We start from the raw sequence: 13,732 nt of genomic DNA, 5'->3' as shown, positions 1-13,732 counted from the left end.
GAGAAACTTTGCATATAGTTATAAGGTCTTAAACATAAACATTATCATAAGACTTTAGAAGTAATCAAAAGAATTTTTAAAACCATCTTCCTTCTAGTACTTCTAATATTACTAGGCGAGAAAATCTCGTAACAGTCTGACTTTCAAGTTGTCAGATTACTCTTGCTTCATGTTTTTTATACGTGTAGAAGAATTAAGAGCATGTCAAGTGTTTTACAGGGGGCGAAGATCACACCCCACATTTTATACATGAGTAATTTATACCAGCTCTTCTGAGGAAGTAAAATCATAGCTTCTTAGATATGGTTTCTTATTTTTAGTGACAACCATATGTAGTAAACATATATATTGCTTTGGATTTCCAAGGATCCTTTAATTCTGTTAACAACATAGTAAACCTGCCTCCAATTTGCATATAGGCATATGAAATCTACATGTGAAATTGAAGCATACCCAGTGATTCACTCTTTCGTGGCCAGAGTAATAGAATGAACAAGCTACAGCAGGCAAGGAGAAAATGAGTCTGGAGGTAGCTGAGGACATGACCTGGGATTTTAGGACAGAGTCAATACAGAGTAATGGAGAAAAGACAAGTCCTTACAAAATTGGTTAGGCCTCTGGACCTAGTATGGTTGCAAGTAAACCTTACCCGATTCATGTAGAGCAGTGACTGTTCCTTTCTTGAGAAGGTAGTAAACATGTTCACAATTTAGAAGCCTTTTCTTTGTGTTTACACTAATTTAGTTTTGTGTTGATCGTCACAATAATTCTGATGGAAACAGATTTTTCATCCAGTCATCACAGAAAAAAAATATCCTCTCAGTTGTCTTAAGTATAATAATGGTAACTGGAAAATAAAAACTAGTGCCTGTAAAGTTATTTTATTAAGAAAAACAAAAGCAACAACAATGACAACAATGAAAGATCTTTTTAGTTAAAGTTAACTTGAGAAACATGGGTTGGGGAGAGCAGTGAAAGCTGAGATAGAAACACTATCACAGGGAGAGTAGGAGATGACAGATATTAAGAGGAGCCTTGGACCCTGGTGGCAAGTGTGGTGTGGGCAGAAGGTTGCTGGCAGCTCTTGGAATTTGGAAGAAAGGAGGATATATACATACATACATACATACATACATACATACATACATACATATATATATATATATATATATATATATATATATATATATAATCAAGCCTCAGCAGCTTCTTCATTTTGGCATGATTGCCTGCAGAATTGTAGGAGACTAAGTTTCTACCTTATATGTTACCAAGTTACTAGCATATTTACTGTAATAGGCATATGGTATTCATATAGTACATTTTTAAAAGTAAACTTAAATTCTAGATATAATTTTTCTAAAATATTTTCCATGTCAGGATTATTGTAGAACTATGATCTATATTCCAATGTTGTCAACATTTACTTCCTTAATTTTGTTTTGTCCCCTAGCTGTACTGTGCTCTTGCTAATGAGATTATGCGACTATAGACTTTTAGTTGAGTAGAAACAACCTTTTCTTTTCCTTAGAAGTGTAGAAAGTAGAGGGAGATTTGGAAGTGGTTATCAAGATTATGAGATTTATACCACGTTTTTCCCCCCTGAATTTGGAACCAACTGAACTGAGAGCATAGAGTTCAAAATATTTGCTTTCTTATAGAAAAAGGCCAGGACAGTGTGACTTAGACAAGTGACCCTATGTCCTGTCTACTGCTTGTAGTCTCAGTAACCAATGCATGTGTAGGTCTGTTGGATCACACACCTTTATCTTCTTTTTTTGTAGACAGAGGGGGTATATAAACATGTATTTGGCTCCTGTTTATAAAAATTCCTACTTAAAGGCCACCATGCAAGAACTAGCAACTTGTAGGCACTGGTGATTTGCCTATTGGAGCAGGTTACATATCTTTTGGAGACTTTGGAAAAGAATTGACCATAAACTGGTTGCTAAGGTAATTAAATTTTTTATTAAATGATGGATAAATTTCATTCAGGAGGAAATGCTGGGTTCTTTAGGACATTGAAAAAAATGTATGCCATAGAACACTTCTCTCCGTGGTTTATTTATAGCCCAGAAACCCATAGTCATTCTGTACTACTGTGTAGAATTTTCTTGGCAATGCCCTTTAACATTTATATTTCTTTATTCTCTCACACACAAATTTCATCATTAAGTGCTAATTAGTAAATAAAGCAATGTTAATGTTTTTGAGCTTTTTCTTCCATTTTTATTAAATTGGGTATTTCTTATTTACATTTCAAATGTTATTCCCTTCCCCGGATTCCAGTCCATCAGCCCCCTAACACCTCACCCTCCCCTCCTATATAGGTGTTTCCCTCCCCATCCACCCACCATTACCACCCCTCCCCCATCAATCCCCTACACTTGGGGTCCAGCCTTGGCAGGACCAAGGACTTCCCCTTCTACTGGTGCCCCAACAAGGCTATTCACTGCTACCTATGCAGTTGGAGCACAGGGTCAGTCCATGTAGAGTCTTTGGATAATGGTTTAGTCCCTAGAAGCTCTGAATTGTTGGCATTGTTGTTCTTATGGGATCGCAAGCCCTTTCAGCTCTTTCAGTCCTTTCTGCAATTCCTCCAACGGGGGTGCCATTCTCAGTTCAGTGGTTTGCTGCTGGCTTTCGCCTCTGTATTTGACAGGTTCTGGCTGTGTCTCTCAGGAGAGATTGATATCCGGTTCCTGTCATCATAAACTTCTTAGATTCATCCATCTTACCTAGTTTTGGTGGCTGTATATGAATGGGCCACATGTGGGGCAGTCTCTGAATGGCCATTCCTTTAGTCTAGGCTCTAAATTTTTCCTCCCTACCCACTCCTATGGATATTTTTTGATTCCCTTTTAAAGGAGGAGTGAGGCATCCACATTTTGGTCATCTTTCTTGAGTTTCATGTGGCCTGTGCATTTTGGGTATTTCAAACATTTGGGCTAATATCCCCTTATCAATGAGTGCATACCTGTGATTGGGTTACCTCACTCAGGATGGTATTTTCTAGTTCTAACCATTTGCCTATGAACTTCATGAAGTTGTTTTTGATAGCTGAGTAGTACTCCATTGTGTAGATGTACCACATTGTCTGTATCCATTCCTCTGTTGAAGAGCATTGGGGATCTTTCCTGCTTCTGGCTATTATAAATAAGGCTGTTATGAACATAGTGGAACATGTGTCATTGTTGTAGGTTGGAGCATCTTTTGGGTATATGCCCAGGAGAGGTAGAGCTGAGTCCTCAGGTAGGATAATATCCAATTTTCTGAGGAAACTCCAGACTGATTTCCAGAGTGATTGTACCAGTTTGCAATCCTACCAAATATGGAGGAGTGTTCCTCTCTCTTCACATCTTCACTAGCACGTGCTGTCACCTGAGGTTTTTTTTTTTTTTTTTTTTTTTTTATCTTAACCATTTTGACTGGTGTGAGGTGGAATCTCAGGGTTGTTTTGATTTGCATTTCCCTGATGACTAAAGATGTTGAACATTTCTTTAGGTGCTTCTTAGTCATTCGATATTCCTCAGCTGTGAATTCTTTGTTTAGTTCTGTACCCCATTTTTAATAGGAATATTTTGCTCTCTGCAGTCTAACTTTTGAGTTCTTTGCATATATTGGATATTAGCCCTCTATAGGATGTAGGATTGGTAAAGATCCTTTCCCAAACTGTTGGTTGCTGTTTTGTCCTATTGACAGTGTTCTTTGCCTTACAGAAGTTTTGCAGCTTTATGAGATCCCATTTGTCGATTCTTGATCTTAGAACATAATCCATTGGTGTTCTGTTCAGGAAATTGTCGCCAGTGCCCATGTGTTTGAGTTTCTTCCCCACTTTTTTTCTATTAGTTTGAGTGTATCTGGTTTGATGTGGAGGTATTTGATCCATTTGGACTTAAGCTTTGTACAGGTTGATAAGAATGTCTAGATTTAAATTCTTCTACATGCTGACCTCCAGTTGAATCAGCATCATTTGTTGAAAATGTTATATTTCTTCCACTGGATGGTTTTAGCTCCTTTGTCAAAGATCAAGTGACCATAGGTGTGTGGGTTCATTTCTGGGTCTTCAATTCTGTTCCACTGATCTATCTGCCTGTCTCTGAATCAATATCATACAGTTTTTATGACTATTGCTCTGTAATACTGCTTGAGGTCAGGGATGGTGATTTCCCCAGATGTCCTTTTATTGTTGAGCATAGTTTTAGCTATCATGAATTTCTTGTTATTCCAGATGAATTTACAAATTGTTCTTTCTAAGTGTGTGAAAAATTGGATTGGAATTTTGATAGGGATTGCATTGAATCTGTAGATTGCTTTTGGTAAAATGGCCAAATTTACTATATTAATCCTGCCAATCCATGAGCATGGGAGATCTTTCCATCTTCTGAGACCTTCTTCAGTTTCTTTCTTCAGAGCCTTGAAGTTCTTATCATACAAATCTTTCACTTCCTTGGTTAAAGTCACACTGAGGTATTTTATATTATTTGGGATTATTATGACGGATGTCGTTTCCCTAATTTCTTTCTCAGCTTGTTTCTCTTTTGTGTAGAGGAAGGCTGCTGATTCTTATTTGTTTGAGTTAATTTTATACCCAGCCACTTTGCTGAAGTTGATTACCATGCTTAGTAGTTCTCTGGTGGAAATTTTGGGGTCACTTAAGCATACTATTATATCATCTGCAAATAGTGATATTTTGACTTCTTCCTTTTCAAGTTGTATCCCTTTGACCTTCTTTTGTTGTCTGATTCCTCTGGCTACGACTTTGAGAACTATATTGAATAAGTAGGGAGAGTGGGCAGCCTTGTCTAGTCCCTGATTTTAGTGGGATTGCTTCAAGTTTCTCTCCATTTAGTTTAATGTTAGCTACTGGTTTGCTGTACGTGGCTTTTGCTATGTTTAGTTATGGGCCTTGAATTTTTGTTCTTTCCAGTACTTTTATTATGATGGGGTGTTGAATTTTGTCAAATGCTTCCTCAGCATCTAATGAAATGATCACATGGTTTTTATTTTTGAGTTTGTTTTTATATACTGGATTACATTGATGGTTTTCCCTATATTGAACCATCCCTGCATACATGGGATGAAGGCTACTTGATCATGATGAATGATAGTTTTGACGTGTCTAGGATTTGATTTGCAAGAATTTTATTGAATATTTTTGTGTCAATATTCATATAGGAAATTGGTCTGAAATTTTCTTTCTTTGTTGGGTTTTTGTGTGGTTTAGACTAATTGTGGCTTCCTAGAAGGAATTTGGTAGTTCTCTACTTGTTTCAATTTTGTGGAATAGTTTGGACAGTATTGTTATGAGGTCTTCTATTAAGGTCTGATAGAATTCTGCAATAAACCCATCTGGTCCTGGGACCTTTTTGGTTTGGAGACTTTTAATAACTGCTTCTATTTCTTTAGAAGTCATGGGTGGTTTAAATGGTTTATCTGTTCCTGATTTAACTTTAGTACCTGATATTTCTCTAGAAATTTTTCCATTCCTATAGATTTTCATGTTTTGTTGAATATAGGCTCTGTAGTTGGATCTGATGATTTTTTGAATTTCCTCTGATTCTGTTATTATGTCTCCTTTTTCATTTCTGATTTTGTTAATTTGGACACACTCTCTGTGGCCTCTGGTTATTCTGGCTAAGGGTTTATCTATCTTGTTGATTTTCTTAAAGAACCATCTTTTGGTTCACTTGATTCTTTGTATAGTCCTTTTCATTTCTACTTCGTTGACTTCAGCCCTGACTTTATTTCTTGCCCTCTACTCCTTCTTCGTGTATTTGTTTGTTTTTGTTCTAGAACTTTTAGGAGTGCTGTCAGGGTTCTGATATATGCTCTCTCCTATTTATTCCTGCAGTCACTCAGAGCATGAGTTTTCCTCTTAGCACAACTTTCATTGTGTCCCATAAGTTTGGGTATATTGTACCTTCATTTTCATTAAATTCTAAGAAGTCTTTAATTTCTTTCTTTATTTCTTCCTTGATCAAGTTATCATTGAGTAGAGCATTGATGTATATGTGGGCATTCTTTTCTTATTGTTCTTATTGAAGACCAGCCTTAGTCCGTGGTGATCTAATTGGATGTAAGGGACTATTTTTATCATTCTGTAACTGTTGAAGCCAGTTTTGTGACTGATTATATGGTCAATTTTGGAGAAGGTACCATGAGATGGTAAAAAGAAGGTATATCATTTTGTTTTAGGATGGAATGTTCTATAAATATCTGTTAAGTCCATTTAGTTCATAACTTCTGTTAGTCTGTCTATGCCTCTGTTTAATTTCTGTTTCCATGATCTGTCCATTGATGAGTGGGGTGTTGAAATCTCCTACTATTGTTGTGGTGCAATGTGTGCTGTGAGCTTTATGTATGTAGGTGCCCTTGTATTTGGAGCATAGATATTTAGGATTGAGGGTTCATCTTGGTAGATTTTTCCTTTGATAAATATGAAGTGCCCTTCTTAATTTATATTTTTGATGACTTTGTTTGAAAGTCGATTTTATTTGATATTAGAAAGGCTTCTCCAGCTTGCTTCTTTAGACCATTTGTTTGGAAAGTGCTTTTCCAACCTTTTAGGCTGAGGTAGTGTTTGTCTTTGTCTCTGAGGTGTGTTTCCTGTAGGCAGCAAAATGCTTGGTCCTCTTTATGTATCCAGTCTGTTAAACTGTGTGTTTTTATTGGGTGTTTCGTTCAGGAAATTTTTTCCAGTGCCCATGTGTTCCAGATGCTTCCCTAGTTTTTCTTCTATTAGTTTGAGTGTGTCTGGTTTGATGTGGAGGTCCTTGATCCACTTGGACTTAAGCTTTATACAGGGTGATAAGCATGGATCAGTCTGCATTCTTCTACATGTTGCCCTCCAGTTGAACCAGCACCATTTGCTGAAAATGCTAGCTTTTTTCCATTGAATGGTTTTGGCTCCTTTGTCAAAAATCAAGTGCCCATAGGTGTGTGGGTTCATTTCTGGGTCTTCAAGTCTATTCCATTGGTCTATCTGTCTGTCTCTGTACCAATACCATGCAGTTTTTATCACTATTGCTCTGTAATACTGCTTGAGTTCAGGGATAGTGATTCCCCCTGAAGTCCTTTTATTGTTGAGGATACTTTTAGCTATCCTGGGTTTTTTGTTATTCCAGATGAATTTGCAAATTGTTCTGTCTAACTCTTTGAAGAATTGGATTGGTATTTTGATGGGGATTGCATTGAATCTGTAGATTGCTTTTGGTAAAATGGCCATTTTTACTATATTAATCCTGCCAATCCATGAGCATGGGAGATCTTTCCATCTTCTGAGGTCTTCTTCAATTTCTTTCTTCAGTGTTTTGAAGTTCTTATTGTACAGATCTTTTACTTGCTTGGTTAAAGTCACACCGAGGTACTTTATATTATTTGGGTCTATTATGAAGGGTGTCGTTTCCCTAATTACTTTCTCGGCTTGATTCTCTTTTGTGTAGAGGAAGGCTACTAATTTATTTGCGTTAATTTTATACCCAGCCACTTTGCTGAAGTTGTTTATCAGCTTTAGTAGTTCTCTGGTGGAACTTTTGGGATCACTTAAATATACTATCATATCATCTGCAAATAGTGATATTTTGACCTCTTCTTTTCCGATCTGTATCCCCTTGATCTCCTTTTGTTGTCTGATTGCTCTGGCTAGAACTTCAAGAACTATATTGAATAAGTAGGGAGAGAGTGGGCAGCCTTGTCTAGTCCCTGATTTTAGTGGGACTGCTTCAAGTTTCTCTCCATTTAGTTTAATGTTAGCAACTGGTTTGCTGAATATGGCTTTTACTATGTTCAGGCATGGGCCTTGAGTTCCTATTCTCTCCAGGACTTTTATCATTAAGGGGTGTTGAATTTTGTCAAAAGCTTTCTCAGCGTCTAATGAAATGATAATGTGGTTTTGTTCTTTCAGTTTGTTTATATAATGGATCACGTTGATGGTTTTCCGTATATTAAACCATCCCTGCATGCCTGGGATGAAGCCTACTTGGTCATGGTGGATGATTGTTTTGATGTGCTCTTGGATTCGGTTTGCCAGAATTTTGTTGAGTATTTTTGCATCGATATTCATAAGGGAAATTGGTCTGAAGTTCTCTTTCTTTGTTGTGTCTTTGTGTGGTTTAGGTATAAGTGTAATTGTGGCTTCGTAGAAGGTATTCGGTACTGATCCATCAGTTTCAATTTTGTGGTATAGTTTGTATAATATTGGTATGAGGTCTTCTATGAAGGTTTGGTAGAATTCTGCACTAAACCCGTCTGGACCTGGGCTCTTTTTGGTTGGGAGACCTTTAATGACTGCTTCTATTTCCTTAGGAGTTATGGGGTTGTTTAACTGGTTTATCTGTTCCTGATTTAACTTCGGTACCTGGTATCTGTCTAGGAAATTATCCATTTCCTGAAGATTTTCAAGTTTTGTTGAATATAGGTTTTTATAGTAAGATCTGATGATTTTTTGAATTTCCTCTGAATCTGTTGTTATGTCTCCCTTTTCATTTCTGATTTTGTTAATTTGGACACACTCTCTGTGTCCTCTTGTTAGTCTGGCTAAGGGTTTATCTATCTTGTTGATTTTCTCAAAGAACCAACTTTTAGTTCTGTTGATTCTTTCTATGGTCCTTTTTGTTTCTACTTGGTTGATTTCCGCTCTGAGTTTGATTATTTCCTGCCTTCTACTCCTCCTGGGTGTATGTGCTTCTTTTTGTTCTAGAGCTTTTAGGTGTGCTGTCAAGCTGCTGACATATGCTCTTTCCTGTTTCTTTCTGCAGGCACTCAGCGCTATGAGTTTTCCTCTTAGCACAGCTTTCATTGTGTCCCATAAGTTTGGGTATGTTGTACCTTCATTTTCATTAAATTCTAAAAAGTTTTTAATTTCTTTCTTTATTTCTTCCTTGACCAGGTTATCATTGAGTAGAGCATTGTTCAATTTCCAAGTATATGTGGGCATTCTTCCTTGATTGTTATTGAAGACCAGTTTTAGGCCTTGGTGGTCCGATAGCACGCATGGGATTATTTCTATCTTTCTGTACCTGTTGAGGCCCGTTTTTTGACCAATTATATGGTCAATTTTGGAGAAAGTACCATGAGGAGCTGAGAAGAAGGTATATCCTTTTGCTTTAGGATAGAATGTTCTATAAATATCCGTTAAGTCCATTTGGCTCATGACTTCTCTTAGTCTGTCTACATCTCTGTTCAATTTCTGTTTCCATGATCCGTCCATTGATGAGAGTGGGGTGTTGAAATCTCCCACTATTATTGTGTGAGGTGCAATGTGTGTTTTGAGCTTTAGTAAGGTTTCTTTTACGTATGTAGGCGCCCTTGTATTTGGGTCATAGATATTTAGGATTGAGAATTCATCTTGGTGGATTTTTCCTTTGATGAATATGAAGTGTCCTTCCTTATCTTTTTTGATGACTTTTAATTGAAAATTGATTTTATTTGATATTAGAATGGCTACTCCAGCTTGCTTCTTCTGACCATTTGCTTGGAAAATTGTTTTGAAGCCTTTCACTCTGAGGGAATATCTGTCTTTGTCTCTGAGGTGTGTTTCCTGTAGGCAGCAGAATGCAGGGTCCTCGTTGCGTATCCAGTTCGTTAATCTATGTCTTTTTATTGGGGAGTTGAGGCCATTAATGTTGAGAGATATTAAGGAATAGTGATTATTGCTTCCCATTATATTCATATTTGGATATGAGGTTATGTTTGTGTGCTTTCATTCTCTTTGTTTTGTTGCCAAGACGATTAGTGTCTTGCTTCTTCTAGGTTATAGCTTGTTTCCTTATGTTGGGCTTTACCATTTATTATCCTTTGTAGTGCTGGATTTGTAGAAAGATATTGTGTAAATTTGGTTTTGTCATGGAATATCTTGGTTTCTCCATCTATGTTAATTGAGAGTTTTGCAGGATACAGTAACCTGGGCTGGCATTTGTGTTCTCTTAGGGTCTGTATGACATCAGTCCAGGATATTCTGGCCTTCATAGTTTCTGGCGAGAAGTCTGGTGTGATTCTGATAGGTCTGCCTTTATATGTTACTTGACCTTTTTCCCTTACTGCTTTTAATATTCTTTCTTTATTTTGTGCGTTTGGTGTTTTGACCCTTATGTGACAGGATGTATTTCTTTTCTGGTCTAATCTATTTGGAGTTCTGTAGGCTTCTTGTATGCCTATGGGTATCTCTTTTTTTAGGTTAAGGAAGTTTTCTTCTATGATTTTGTTGAAGATATTTACTGGTCCTTTGACCTGGGAGTCTTCACTCTCTTCTATACCTATTATCCTTAGGTTTGATCTTCTCATTGAGTCCTGGATTTCCTGTATGTTTTGGACCAGTAGCTTTTTCTGCTTTACATTATCTTTGACAGTTGAGTCAATGATTTCTATGGAATCTTCTGCTCCTGAGATTCTCTCTTCCATCTTTTATATTCTGTTGGTGAAGCTTGTATCTACAGCTCCTTGTCTCTTCTTTTTGTTTTCTATATCCAGGGTTGTTTCCATGTGTTCTTTCTTGATTTCTTCTATTTCCATTTTTAATTCCTTCAAGTGTTTGATTGTGTTTTCCTGAAATTCTTTCAGGGATTTTTGCGATTCCTCTCTGTAGGCTTCTACTTGTTTATTAATGTTTTCCTGTGTTTCTCTAAGGGAGTTCTTCACGTCTTTTTTGAAGTCCTCCAGCATCATGATCAAGTATGATTTTGAAACTAGATCTTGCTTTTCTGGTGTGTTTGGATATTCCATGTTTGTTTTGGTGGGAGAATTGGGCTCCAATGATGCCATGTAGTCTTGGTTTCTGTTGCTTGGGTTCCTGCGCTTGCCTCTCGCCATCAGATTATCTCTAGTGTTACTTTGTTCTGCTATTTCTGACAGTGGCTAGACTGTCCTATAAGCCTGTTTGTCAGGAGTGTTGTAGACCTGTTCTACTGTTTTCCTTCAGCCAGTTATGGGGACAGAGTGTTCTGCTTTCAGTCGTGTAGTTTTTCCTCTGTACAGGTCTTCAGCTGTTCCTGTGGGCCTGTGTCTTGCGTTCACCAGGCAGGTCACTTGCAGCAGAAAAGTTGGTCTTACCTGTGGTCCCGAGGCTCAAGTTCGCTCGCAGGGTGGTGCCCACGAGCTCTCTCTGGCGGCAGGAACCAGGAAGATCTGCGCCGCCCTTTCCGAGAGCTTCCGTGCACCAGGGTTCCAGATGGCGTTTGGTGTTTTCCTCTGGTGTCCGAGATGTGTGTGCAGAGTGCAGTCTCTTCTGGTTTCCCAGGCGTGTCTGCCTCTCTGAAGGTTTAGCTCTCCCTCCCATGGGATTTGGGTGCAGAGAATTGTTTATCAGGTCTGTTTCCTTCAGATTCCTGCGGTGTCTCATGCACAGGGGTCCTGCCGCTCCTGGGCCCTCCCCCACGGGAACCCAGAGGCCTTATACAGTTTCCTCTTGGGCCAGGGATGTAGGCAGGGGTGGGCAGTGTTGGTGGTCTCTTCTGCTCTGCAGCCTCAGGAGTGCCCACCTGACCAGGCGATGAGGTCTCTCTCCCACGGCGTTGGGAGCAGAGAGCTGCTGCGGGCCAGGATCCGCGGGTGTGGGACTCCCGGTAAACACAGGACGTGCCCGGTCCTAGAAGAATTCTGCCTCTGTGTGTCCCGAGTTCACCAGGCAGGTCTCTTGCAGCAGAAAAGTTGGTCTTACCTGTGGTCCCGAGGCTCAAGTTTGCTCTCAGGGTGCTGCCCACGAGCTCTCTGCGGCGGCAGCAACCGTGGATTCCCTTTCTTGATGGCGCAGTGTGGTTACATTTCATCCTTTCTATATAATTCCAACAGTATAGTCAGGCCTTGGCTTATGGTAGTAAGATTAAGGTCTAACCATCAAGGCATTTTTAACAGAGCCTGAAAACAGCAATGGTTTTGGTAGAGTGTGTTGCATGAGACTCACAACCTACGGCAATTCAATTTTTATAATAGAGATCAAACAATTCAGCAGCTATTGTGTTAGGCATAAATATTCTTGAATTTATACCAATGTATGAGTTTTCTTTGAGTGGACATTTCGTAGAAAGTAGTCCTGTTATCAAATAGTTAATTTGTTTCCTAGTCAACATAATTACCAGCAAGCCTTGCCTAGCCAGTATGAATATACATTTCCTGTTCCTCCTTCCTGGTAATTCTGTGTAGTGGAGGATTGATGGGAGAAGCACCAGAAAGCTCTGCTTAGGAGTAGCTTCATAGTGTTGTCCATCAGCTGTCTTTAAAATGAATGAGATGGGGCTGGTTCTTAGTGCCATCTAAAAGCTGAAGAAGATATCATTGGTTATTTATAGCTCTAATATCTCTTCCACAAGATTAGTTTGCCTACACTGATCCTGTATTTTCTTCTATTAAATCATTCTTTTGGGGCCAGAGACCTTACCTATCTTCTTTGCTTTCATATTCCAGTGACTACTTAGCAGAATGATGCTCTTACTGAGAAGTTGATATTCTAGAAATTATTATGGAATAGAGGTAAATGTAGTGTGTTCATCAGTAAAACAACAGAATACCTTAATATTAACTTGAAGAAGAAAAGACATAGTGTTAGAGAGATTCACCCATGGCAGTTGTTTTGTCAGCCTTGTGGTTAGGCAGAGACATTGTGGAAGGATTATTGAACAGAGATGCTTTCTGCAAGGCTGTCAGGACACACAGTGATAGGAAGTAGTTAGACAAAAATTACATCTGACAAAGACCTCAGCGAACTTACACCCTCTAACTCAAACCTTTTTTCCAAAGCTCCATCCCCATTGAGTAGTCCATTCAAATTCAAATTTTGACTCTATCAATGGATTAAAAGCATTGATTAGATCAGAACCCACATAATTTAATTATGTTACAAACACTCTCATACATACACACACACACACACACACACACACACACACACACACTCTCACATGTGTTTTACTAATCTTTTAGGTAATTCATAATCCAATCAAGTTGACGCCAATTGTTAATTATCACAGAAAGAAAGAGAGAGAAAGAGAGAGAGAGAGAGATCCCTAAATTACATTTAGATGATGTATGACAGTTACTATGTAGACTAAAGAGATGCATAGCAATCACTACCCTGTATAAATCAGCTGTTGTCTGATCTGTTCTGCACCTAAGGTAATTCATCTCTCTGCTCTCCATGGATGCTTCCAAAATGATTCTACCTCAGCATGTGTTTTCTGGCATTACTTCTGAAACTGGGAAACCTGAAGCCAAGGACCTGTTAGTGCCTGAAATCTGAGATGCAAGAGATTCATGATACCTCGTCTGAGCTGGCACTGCTGTGAAGCAGCCTCAGAACCAGGGTAATATGCCCGCTGTAAAGTCCTTCTGGTTTTGATCCCAGTACACTTAATGAGTCAGAACGATTCTTGGACAATCTACTTTTTAAAAACTGTTTCAGAAAGCTAATTAATGCTCTGGCTTTATTTAGTGATGATGGGTCAGGAAAAAAACATTTTATGTAGTCACTCTGGAAGATATAATATAGTGTTATTTCCACACATTTGGTAGGTTCTCATGAGTGCTTCTAATGTGACTGAGTTAATGGAAGATTCTACCAATTTCTTTGTGCTTTCCAGCCATACTGTACCACTATGTATTTAAGCACTGTCCAAAGAGAGACTAAAATATTTGGTTAATAGTCCCACATGTGGATGACCATTTACTTTTGTATTTTTCTATGAACATCCAAAAGTATATTGATCACATGGAAAAATCACTCTGTATGTGTTTTGTAAAA

At 38.4% G+C, this 13,732-nt stretch overlaps 1 long non-coding RNA gene across 1 annotated transcript in view; it reads left to right on the top strand.

Annotated features, from left to right (window-relative positions):
- LOC147999431 (uncharacterized) overlaps positions 1 to 13,480 on the top strand; it is a 171,751-nt gene extending 158,271 nt beyond the window's left edge. Inside the window, exons 7-8 of the long non-coding RNA XR_015644110.1 lie at positions 1,785 to 1,953; positions 13,108 to 13,480. This is a non-coding gene — a long non-coding RNA (uncharacterized LOC147999431). The remainder of the gene's footprint in view (positions 1 to 1,784; positions 1,954 to 13,107) is intronic.
- The last annotated feature ends 252 nt before the right edge of the window (positions 13,481 to 13,732 follow it).

Source organism: Rattus norvegicus, chromosome 19 (assembly GCF_021556685.1).
Source record: "Rattus norvegicus strain SHRSP/BbbUtx chromosome 19, alternate assembly SHRSP_T2T, whole genome shotgun sequence".
Taxonomy (NCBI): Eukaryota; Metazoa; Chordata; class Mammalia; order Rodentia; family Muridae; genus Rattus; species Rattus norvegicus.
This window is presented reverse-complemented; position numbering and strand designations above follow the sequence as displayed.